Raw genomic sequence first — 11,592 nt, forward strand, 5'->3', positions numbered from 1 at the left:
TTATGTAGATATGTAAAATTCAGTGAAGAGACAGAAGAGAAAGATGGATGAAGAAGAAAGACAGAAAAATAGATAATATGAATTAAAAGATGAGAGAAATATATAAGCACATGAAAATGCAGGTGAGAATATGTAGTTGTCATTCCACCTATTATAAATGCTTGCTCATCTTTACAACGGGAAGAAGATAGAACGAAAAGAACTTGTATCTTCACAAGTTTAGTTAATTAAAGTTTTGCATGGAATGGAGCTATTAAAACGAATATCCAAAGCCTGGAAAATGCTGATTCAAGGCTGGAAGAACAATGAATATTCAGCATAAATGTGCCTGGATAGAGCAAGACACAGTCCTAAAGGGCTAAAGGACACGATTCAGCAGAACATACATTTTCAGATTCTCCTGGGCCCTGTGTGTAGCATAAGGTCTCTCCTGCCCAGATGTTGGGCTGAAGCTTTTTACAGTGAGGGCAGTATGACCAGTTTCAGCAAGGCTGGGCTAGAGAATTTGCAGGTGGCTAGTTACCACAGAAGGTGAGGGTAGCAAAGGTGGGAGACTCCCACGGAAAGTGAGAGAGGCAAAGATGGTAGTCTCTCATTGAAGGTGAGGAGTTGAAGATGGAAGTCTCCTGTGGAAGGTGGAAGATGAAACTGGCAGTCACCATTGGAAGGCAATAGAGTCAAAGGTGGCAGTCTCCTATGGAGTGAGACACAGGAAGGTGAGAGAGGGGAAGGCCCTATGTATTCCTGATCCAAGAGCCTTGGTATATTTGCTCTTCCACAACTGAAACCATTTAAGCAGTATCATTTCTTCAGCATTATCACTTTAACCTACAATTTCCTCATGTCATTAAAATTTAATAAAACATAATTTTAATTAAAATGTATCTTTAAAAGATATTAATTTACATGATAATTTAAAACTGTTCATCACGTTGGTTGATATTTAATTATTGTTGCTTTGAATTTATTTGAGCAGATTTTGAATTTTTATATGCAAGTCTTCTATAATTATTCAGTAAAATGTTCTAATTATTTTAATTCTTTGAATAAAAACTCATAAAATTCAATCTGGAAATGCTGATTAATTTCAAATCATCTGAAATATATTAAAATGTACAATGAATAACTTTATTATAAATGAATTGATAAAACAGTCCAAATTTAGTTTATAACTAGTATATTAGAATATTAACTACATAATATAGTTATCAGAAGAGTTGTGAGAAAAAGATAGTTTTAGGATGAATTGTTTGGAAGTTTAATTTTAGAAAAGAAACATACTAGTTAAAAGTACGTTATGGTTTTGTCTCAGTTTCTAAATCAGAGGATAGAATATGGTTGTAGTTTACAAGAACATTTTAGATCTTAACAGATCTAGAAAACAGAATATAGATATAATGTACTAGGTTTCTCTCAGTTACTCAACTAAATATTAATTTTGTTATTGCTATGAAGAAATTTTATAAGTTAAAATAACAGCTATAATGAGGAGGAAAGACATTTCTCCTATAAACTCCATCTTTATTACCATCAGAGATGCTGACCATCCTGAGAGCCTGGACGCCAACAATAGCATGAGTTGTTTTTTACTGTTTTTTCTTTTTTTTTTTTTTTTTGGAATACTGCATGATATGATGCTTCTTTTGATTATTATTTGCATAGTGTACACAGCTGTGAAAAGTGTAAACCCACATCTCATTTCTAGAGACTAATGTTTCAGACCTATTATCTTTGTAATCCTCTATAACTATTTTGTAGAGCCCAAAGCCCTAGATCCCTCACCTTCCTCTTCCAAATTTTTGGAATCATCAATCTAGTCTATCCATGTTTTCAGCTTTGCTTTCTATATTCTTCACAATATTTGTCATGTTTCTTTGTATGACTAACTCTTCATGACTCTTCAGCTTTCAACTTGTATATAACTTTCTTAAAACCGTTTGCAATAAGGCCATTTGATATATGTGCTCATAGAATTTTTTATATTCTATTGCAACTATCATTTCAGTGCCTACTTATTCAAATAATGGTCAGTTAGATTTATATTCTCCTCAGCTATACTAATTGCAGTGTACAAACCTATTTTTTTTCTATCCTTTAAGCCTGATCTCTAACCTCCAGTAAAATAAATATTTCTGTGTTGATTACAATGTAGGAATCATTGGAAGAACATGGAGAATACAAGAAGGCACCAATTTGTTCTAACAGATTAGTTATCATCATTGGGTACTTAGGTTCTCCGTAGTTATATAGTCTGTGGATTGCCATAAAATATATATCAGAATTATCTTCTATGGGGTTGAAGAAAAATATATTTATTTCTCATATTTAGCTTCATATTAATATTAATCCCAACTGTCACATATTCATTTATTGTAAATCTCCCATTTTAAGCAGGCTTCTGTACTATTCCTTTGTATAGATTGAGAAGCCAGCAGAAAACAAGAAAGTGTAAGGCAGAGTTTGACAAAGTATAGTCAAAAGTGCAAAAGTCCATAAAGGTTTCTCTACCACTTCTTGACATGAAAAACAGATAAGTCTTTTTTTTTTTTCCTTCAGTGTAATATATATTACAATTTATTCATTTTATATCCCAATTGGAGCTTCATCTCCTCCCAGGCCTAACCTCCCTTCCTCTTCCCCCCATCCCCTCCCTTAGTCCACAGAAAAGGGGAGTTTTCCTCCCCTATCATCTGATCCTTATCAAGTCTCATCAGGACTGACTGGTTCCTCCTCCTTGCTGCATTGAGAGGGTGTGGGGGGGCTAGTGATTGAAGAGCAGGCACTGGAGGAGTTCATGTCAGAGATAACCCATGCTCCCCTTATTGGGTGACCCACGTGGGATTGAGTTGCCTATGGGCTACATTTGAGCAGGGGTCTAGGTCCTCTATGTCCTTAGTTGGTGCATCAGTCTCTGCAGGAGCCCCTGAGTCCAAATATTTCGGATTTGTTGGTCTCCTTGTGGAGCTCCTGTCCCCTTTGAGTCCTTCAACCTGCCCCCTGCTGCCTTCTCCATAGGACTCCTTGTGCTCTGTCCAAAGTTTGGCTGTGTGTCTCTGCCTCTGCATTGATCCCCTGCTGGGTGGAGCCTTTCAGAGGACCTCTATGGTAAAGCACATACTAAATGGGATATTGCTTTGTTCCACAAATAAAAACAATTCTCTTAGGAAATCAGAATTTTGATTCTGACAGATATGTATGTAGCTTCTTTTTAGGTTTCTGTGAAGAACTTCAGTCTTTGGAAAGGTAAGTCTAAATTTTATAGTGTTCCCCAGAACTGTCTAACTACCCCGGGGGGTTGGGGGAGACATGCAAAGTAACTGCACTTTGTACTCAAGGCTGGCCTCAAACTCCTGCTTCTCCTGCTTCAACATCTTAATTACTATATTTACATTTTTTTTCACCTAATGCTGTATCACCCAATACTTCAGGCAAAAGTCACTGGAATTTTGATGTCACCATAAATATGACTTTCAATGTCAGTTTTTCAAAAGTGACAAAGGTTTCTGCTTCTAAATACTAAATCTTCAATATCTTATTTAAAATTAAGCAACTGCATTTTCTAAGTTCTCATGAACGCAAAGCTAAAGTTTTTAGAGCTGGGTTATATTTGGGGTACGTATCTTATTTATGATTAGTTGAAGATACCTGATAAAACAGGATCAGATGAATGGGGAGGAGGTCCCCCCTATCAGTGGACTTGGAAAGGGGCACGGTGGAGATGAGGGAGGGAGGGAGGAACTGGGAGGGAATGAGGGATCGGGACACGGCTGGGATACAGAGTTAATAAAATGTAACTGATAAAAAAAATAATAATAAAATAAAAAATGATTAGTTGATTAGGATAGGTGAGCCAGAAAGTGAAAGATAAAAATAAACAATACAAATAAACAAACAACAATAAAAAACAATAAGAAGCAAACCTGAGTAATATGAAAGTGTTCCTTCTAGGGCATCTTGTTGTTGTGCTCAAATCCATATGTCATATCAAGTGTCTTATGAAGTGAAAATCACTCCATCACAGGGAATGAAATAGGGAATTATTGGGTCTTGAGCAAGGGTTCAGCGATCAAGAACATTTAATGCTCTTGCAGAGGACCCGGGTCAGTTTTTATACCTATATTAATCCCCACACCTATCCATAACTCCAGTTCTGAGGGAGCTGAATCCTCTTCTAAAAACCACAGGTAGCAGGAATGGACATTATGCATATACATACATGTAAGTAAAACATTCATACGTATAATAAATTTTTCTTAAATAGTGGGAATTATATCTTTTCAAGTATATAACCCTTATTGATGAAAAGGGAACTTGGGTGTCTCACTTACAAAGAACATCCACATTGTATATACATGAAGATGACATGTTTCAGTCACCTAAAACAAAGCAAAAAGGTTCCTCTGAAAAAAGTAAGAGGCATGATAGGTCTGACAAGCCAGTGAGTCTACCATAGTATACTGTCCTCTAAGCCTGTGTGATACCTCCTTCCAAAACAATACCAGCAATGGAAAAGAGTTCAAAAGTCAAAGAAGTCAGAGCTTAGACACTTTCTTGATGGGACATCTCATCTTTACAGAAAAATAAGTAAACATCTTTTGAATAAATATATTACTATAATCACCTAATAGAAAACCTACTTTCTGGTCATTTGGCTTGAGAAAAAAAATCTGTTCAGTGTTTGGATCTCATTAGATATTGTTAATATTTAAGCGAATTCAATTTGACATCCAACTATATTTACTAATTAAAATATTACCTAATTTATATGTAAAATAACATTATTGTGAGCTGGCCTCCATCATATATATTGTTACATATGTATCAATAATATTGTTCAGAGAAAGGTTTACATTTAAACATTCTCTTCCAACTAATATTCCACCAACTAATATTCCAACTAATATTGTTTCGCTTCTTAGTGGCATTGTATCCCCAGATTTATAGAAGACTACCAAGGAAACCAAAAAAGTTAGGTAAATTTAGACATTGTATATTTTTATAGTCACTGTTTACTTTCTGATCACTCAGTACTTTACTCAGTAAAGGCCCTTGATCCCTGCCTTCTCTTTGGAGAACAATTAAAACAGTTCATTAAAATCTTTTTTTTTTTTTTTTTAATTTTGGTAAGTTCTACTCTGGCTTAGTGGATCTGTAGACTATCTAGTAAGAAAACACTCACATGGTCTGGACCTGGCCTTGTGTGAAACATTCACTCAGTTCACATATTTTGCACACAAGTTGCTACATTTTGAGACATCCATCATGCCTTCCTGAGATTCAATTGTCTTAGTTTGAAAGTTAGGATTTGGGTGACCCTTTCTTATAATAAGTATTAGAAAACGCAATGAGGTAGTTCTCAAGTGTGTGTGACTTCCCAAGAGCCGTATCTTCTTTGAGGACTCTTACTCATTTCACATGTGCTTCAATGAACTTGGCATACCCACTCCTGATTTTGTTTTGTTGCTTAAATGCAGGAACACATTCACATATGTTTGTCTGATTTGATCTCCTTACTCTTTTGCAGCCACCAAGTCTTGGATTTATCCTTAAATTATTACATTCAGGCATTTGAATAATTTATCAAAAGACCAAACCAAACCAAACAAACAATCAAACAACTCTAATCATTGCAATGTAGCCTTAAGCAACTATAAAATAGAAAGGCACATAAAATAGGAAGGCTGCAATACATAGTTAAGTTCATAAAAAAAGAAATAGAGTGAATAGATGCATGAAGTGAATGTTCCATTTTGTGTAAATAATGTATGAATATATATGTATATATATATACATACATACATATGTATAATAATGAAAAGAGAGATATATAGTAAAAACATTTAATCATGGAAGTACTAAAATGGGAAAGAAAATGAGTATTCTGTAAATATGCTTGTGTGAATTATGTATTATGTAAATTATAGTTTTCAAAATCATATGCATAAATGTAGATAAAGAATAAACAACATCTTGAGTTTTCATATTACAAAAATAGCCATGTGATCACTTTTTGAGAATCTTATAATCTGAGAATCTTATAATTTGAGAATATAATACAAATGTTCTGTAAAGGTCTCTCTTACCTGCCTGCTCCGGCATTAGGCTTCCATTGACTCTAACGTTTAGAACCACTGTGATCAATGCAAGTCGATATTCCTTATCCAAAACCTTCACCTTATCTACTTCTTTGGTCACTTAGCTCATTCTCTCTTTTCTCTCTCATGATAGCTACTCCAAATTGACCTTTAAGTGAAATGAAAACATATGGAATACTATTTCTGTTAATTCCTTGTTTATACCATATTGTGCATAACAGAAATTGGACTTATAATGTATCATATTTTATTCCTATAAATTGACACAATTGTTCTAAAAGTTCTAATACTGAAATAATCTGTAGATCTTCTCAGATTTAGGTGATTGTGATCCTGCAACAGTGAATAAGTAAATCCTTATTGTGTATTTTGTTGAACACGCACACACACACACACACACACACACACACAAACACACTGTATTTTTCCAATTATTGTAGCTTTCTACCTAGGAGTAAAGTCTCTGTATAATAATCACAGACAATTTCAACTCAAGTTGTCATGCCGGTTCGGCAGTCTGCTTGTTTTAGTTAATAATACTGGAACTGTGTAGGAGTTCCTACTGCTTATTTTGTTAACATGTATGTTTGGTTGGTCAATAAATATTTTTCTGTTGTCAAACAATTGTGGAAATAAGTCTGCATATAAAAGACATGAAGTTTGATGCTTTGTTACAATTCAAAAAGCATTTGATGCCAGTAAAAATATTAAGATGTTTCACATTAGCAATAATCTGAGAAAGTCCTTCAGGATCTATGTGTGGTCCAGTGATGTCCTCACCTACACTCATATCCACCCTGAACCTTAGAACAGAACCTCATTTGGAAAGAGAGACTTTCCAGACAGTAGTTATTATTAAGTAGTTATTACATTATTTAACTACATTATTGTTAATAATGTAGTAGAGGCTGTGGAGGAATAATTCATCAAACACAAAAAGCAATCAACAAATCAATCAACCAAATGACTCTAATACTTGCAATGTAGACTTAAGCAACTGTAAAATAGGAAAAATGCATAGAATTTCAACTATGATACATAACTAAGACCATAAAACGAGAAATAGAGGGAATAGAGTCCTTACTGAATGGAGCATTCTGTGTAAGAGACAATTGTGTATGAGTGTATCTATACAAACATACACATATAATTGTAAAAAAAATAGAGATTTATAATAAAATCTACTTAATAATAATGTACTTAAGTTTATGTCAAACTAGATTATGCAAGACACTAATATTCAGGTTCTTTTGTCTTCAAGAGAAAAGAGGAATGAAGAGATGAGTGCAGAAAATGCAATCATGTGTCTGCAAATGAAGGGACACAAAAGGTTTTTTGTCCCCCATCGGATACTGAAAGAAAGGAATGGAATCTCTTTTTCCTCACCAACTTCCAGATTTAATTGTTCGATTCCTGGATCTCAAGCTCTAGATTTCAGAACTGTTTAAAAAAAAATAAAAATAAAAAACAAGAAACAAAAAAAAAAAAAACAAACAAGTCATCATCTGCTTCAGTCAATCCCCTGTTGGATGAATCTTTTCTGAGTACCCTCTATAGTAGGCTCCCATCCTGTTTCCTCTCTTCCACCACTTCTGTTGGCTACCTTGGGAAGAAAGCAGAGAGTGTTATGGACAAAGAGAGGGGTGGAACAGAGGGATATGTAGGGGACAGGAGCCCCACAAGAAGACCAACAAAACTAAAAGTTCTGAGTGCAGGAAGTACTACAGAGACTGATGCACCAGCGGAGGACCAAACATGAAGAGAACCTAGACCCTGCTCAGATGTGGCTGATTGGCAGCTCAGTCTCCATGTGGATCTCTGAGTGAGGGGAGCAGGAGCTGCCTCTATCATGAACTCAGTTGACTGCTCTTTGATCACTCTCCCCTGTTGAAGTGTCCTTCTCAGGCCACAGAGGAAAAGGATCCATGTAGTCCTGATGAAACTTAACAAGCTATGGGCAGATGGCAATAGTAGAAAAGTCCCCCTTTCAGTGGACTAGGAGAAGGGCATAGGGAGAAGGGGGGGGGACTTGGAGAATTTGAGGGAGAAAGCTTCAATCAGGATATATAAAAAGTAAAAAGAAAAAAATCATATTATTTTAAACTACTTGTTTGTGATAATTTGTTCTAGTAGCCATAGGAAACCATTGAATAACCTAACCATTTTTTCTATCTATCTATCTATGTATCTATCTATGTATCTATGTATCTATGTATCTATGTATCTATCTATCTATCTACACACACACACAATTATACAGCCTTGTATGTATATGTGTTTATTAAAAGTCTTGCTCAGCTTTCTCCATTCATGGTCAGTTTTTAATGTAGCCTTATCCTTTATCCTGATCTCTTAGCTGTTCTTGACAATACTTACTGTTATCTATGAGCCCCACACATACATATATATTAATTACTTTGATATTATATCACATATATACATATTAGCTATTTTATTTGAAATACAGAGAATTTTTTTATTTGACTTACATTGAAAATAGCTCATTGTTTTCTGCCCCTCGATGTATTGCTGATGTGTCACATATGCTTTGGTAGGTGTCAGAGAAGAGACAGCCTATGCCTATGCTCAGTGTTCTGAATACACACACGCACACACCCACATGCATATATATATATATAATAGCATTCCATGAGCAAAGCAAGCCTCAGATGACTACCATTCTGGAGCCAGACAGGCTTTTATTGGGTCCCAGTATGAAAACAAACTGGAGACAAGAAGAATCTTGCCTGGGACCAAAGACCAAGGCAGATGCGAGCCCAGGACAGATAACCTTGCATGGGGCACCTCGAGCAGATTGGGAGAGAATCAAGCCTGAAACATCTACCAGTCCTCTGCCACAGGTCCTGAGATAGCCTGAGATGACTACCAGTTCTGTGCATTACAGGCCTGGATGTGGGGCACACATACCACGACTGGGATGAACTCTTCCATGTGCCATAATGCATAAGCAGGGCATAGCACTCCTGAGACCACCCCTGAGATGACCTCAGACACCCACAGACCCTGGGTACCACTAAGAGGAGCAATAAAGTAGTGGAGACATGGAAAAGAAATAGTAAAAAAATGGTGTGGACAAAATGAAGGAGGCAGAACTGGAGACTCTAGGGTAGTGATGAACAGTCTGATATGAGCAGCCAGTGACCAACCAGGACCTTGGTGTGGTCCTGGCCTGCTCTGCCCCTGGGGGCCACATCTGAATCCATGGACTTGCAGCAGTAAAGGCCTTAACAAGCAAAGGCCAGGTGGATACATCTGGTCTGGGCTGCCTCCAGGGAACATGTTGTCTGAGGGCTATGTAGAACTTGCCCTACTCCTGGCTCTACCCCTCACCTGGGCATCCTAGGAGAGCTGGTCCTGAAGACAAGAGAACACAGAAACTGACCCAGCCCCTATCTAACTGCAGTATTCAGGAGAGCTGGCCCCCACATGGTGGGAGCTGTGGGCCATCCATCCACTAGAGTACAAGAATGGGAGAGCTGGCCTATTATTCATCTCTTACTAGCTAGCATGGACAAGGGAGAGATACCCCCCTCACTCCTCATCACCTGCAGCAGGCAGGAAATCTGGACCTTGGTTCACAAGAGTAGGAGAGTGGGCCGTGAACCTCACCTGGGCAGCACAATAGAGCTGACCATAATTGTAGGAACACTGGCAGCCCTAAGGGAGTGAGCTTAGGAGAACTGGCCCTACCACTTTTTTGCCATGTGGTGACCTGGGTGAAAAGGGTTGTCCTTGGCCAGCCATGGCAGGCAGGATATCTGGCCTTGTGGCTATCAGATTGGGAGAGCCACACTTGATACTCACCTGGGCCACATGATTAAGCTTGCCCTGGATGTGAGGGTTGCAAGTGAGCTAGCTCCAAGTGTGTGAGTGTGGGAGAAATAGCTTTGATTCCTCTGCGCTGTGTGGTAGCATCTACGTGCAAGAGAGATGTTTACCCTCCCTTTCCTGTCACCTTCTAAGGTAGGCAAGAGCTTCAGGATCATGAGGGTAGGAATATTGGCCACGTTCTTCACTACCTGCAACACTCCGAAGAGTGGCCCTGCACCTTCCCTGGGCAGGAGAGTAGAGCTGGCCCTGGTTGCAAGCCTGGCCAATCAGCTGGCGCCAAGGAAGTGGGAGTGGGAGAGGTGACAGGTTTATCAGCTCATGTACATCTCAACCCCAGAGCCAGGGCATTTTAAATAGCCCACCCCAACATCTACCCATCAATGAACTGGCAGAGTACATGAAGTGGCTGCTCCTACATATCCCAAAATACACCCTCCCTATGACACAGAAACAACAGACTATTCAACAGGAATCCCAAAGTGGTTTCAGTACTGATAGAGAGGCAGAAGCCAGAGGCCTTGTACCAAACCAATGTGTTATTGCAACAAATATTTGTGAGCAAAGAAGTGTGGACCAAAGGATAAACCCTGTAACACATTATAGGTTCCTAATGAGACTTTTTATTTTCCTTCTGTTGTGGGGTGCAGTTGCAAAGGTAGAGCATGGGTAGAGGGGAGGGGGAGATGAGTGGGATTGAAGCACATGATATGAAATTCACAAAGAACCAATAAAAAGTTTTTTTTAAAACAAAAAATAAATAAATATTAAGATAACCAAAAATAAAAACAAAATAGCTCATTTTTAGGACAACCTGTATTTGAAAGTTCTGAACAATTCATTTACTGTTTCTACTATATGTCATTTATATACTGACATACCTAATGTTTATTTGAAGAGATAACTGTGATTATTTTTCTAAATTACCTCTGTTTCCCTTTTTGATGGTTTTAAATGGACATAGTTCTGTGTCAACTTTCATCGTTATCAACTTTAATCACTTCAGTTTTTCCATTGTTCCGTCAGCTTTACCTTGGGTAAGCTGATACTTTCCAGTCTCTGGCTTACTGAGAATCTTTGATGTGCTTTATTTTACTCTTGCTTTTGTTTGTCTGCTTATTTTTTCAGTTTTATCATGATGGGCCTGGGAACACGCTGTTTTCTTCCTGCATACCTTGCAGTTCTTGAAGTTTGTACTCCGTGCTGAATCTACTTTTTTGTATGTCTCAACCTTATTTTGAACATTCTGAAGTATTGTGTCTATACAGGATTAAAGTGTAATTCCACAGCTCCCTTTATCTGGGTCACTTACAAAAGGCATCTTAAACCTTTGAACAACTTTCTTAGAAATATGGTTATTTTAAAATATTTTCCTGATATGTTGTATCCTGGCTGTGGCCTCAGAATGAATATACAATTTTTAGGTCTTTTCCTACTATGTCTAATCTACCACTGACATGAATTTTAGATGCTACAATGTACCATATTATTAGTATTAGTTTTATAGTCTTTAGTATACAAAAATGTTCATTATTTCATTGTCTTGATCATTGATATTTTTAAATATTTGCCTAACATTTTCATGTATAAATTAGAGAGCCTCTGAAAGACTCTACCTAGCAGTGTATCAAAGCAGATGCTAAGACTC

The 11,592-nt window shown here is 37.3% G+C and overlaps 1 pseudogene; it reads left to right on the forward strand.

Annotated features, from left to right (window-relative positions):
* The first annotated feature begins 8,605 nt into the window (after positions 1 to 8,605).
* Positions 8,606 to 8,747, forward strand: LOC132648865 (small nucleolar RNA SNORA17; annotated as a pseudogene).
* The last annotated feature ends 2,845 nt before the right edge of the window (positions 8,748 to 11,592 follow it).

Source organism: Meriones unguiculatus, chromosome 17, assembly GCF_030254825.1.
Source record: "Meriones unguiculatus strain TT.TT164.6M chromosome 17, Bangor_MerUng_6.1, whole genome shotgun sequence".
NCBI lineage: Eukaryota > Metazoa > Chordata > Mammalia > Rodentia > Muridae > Meriones > Meriones unguiculatus.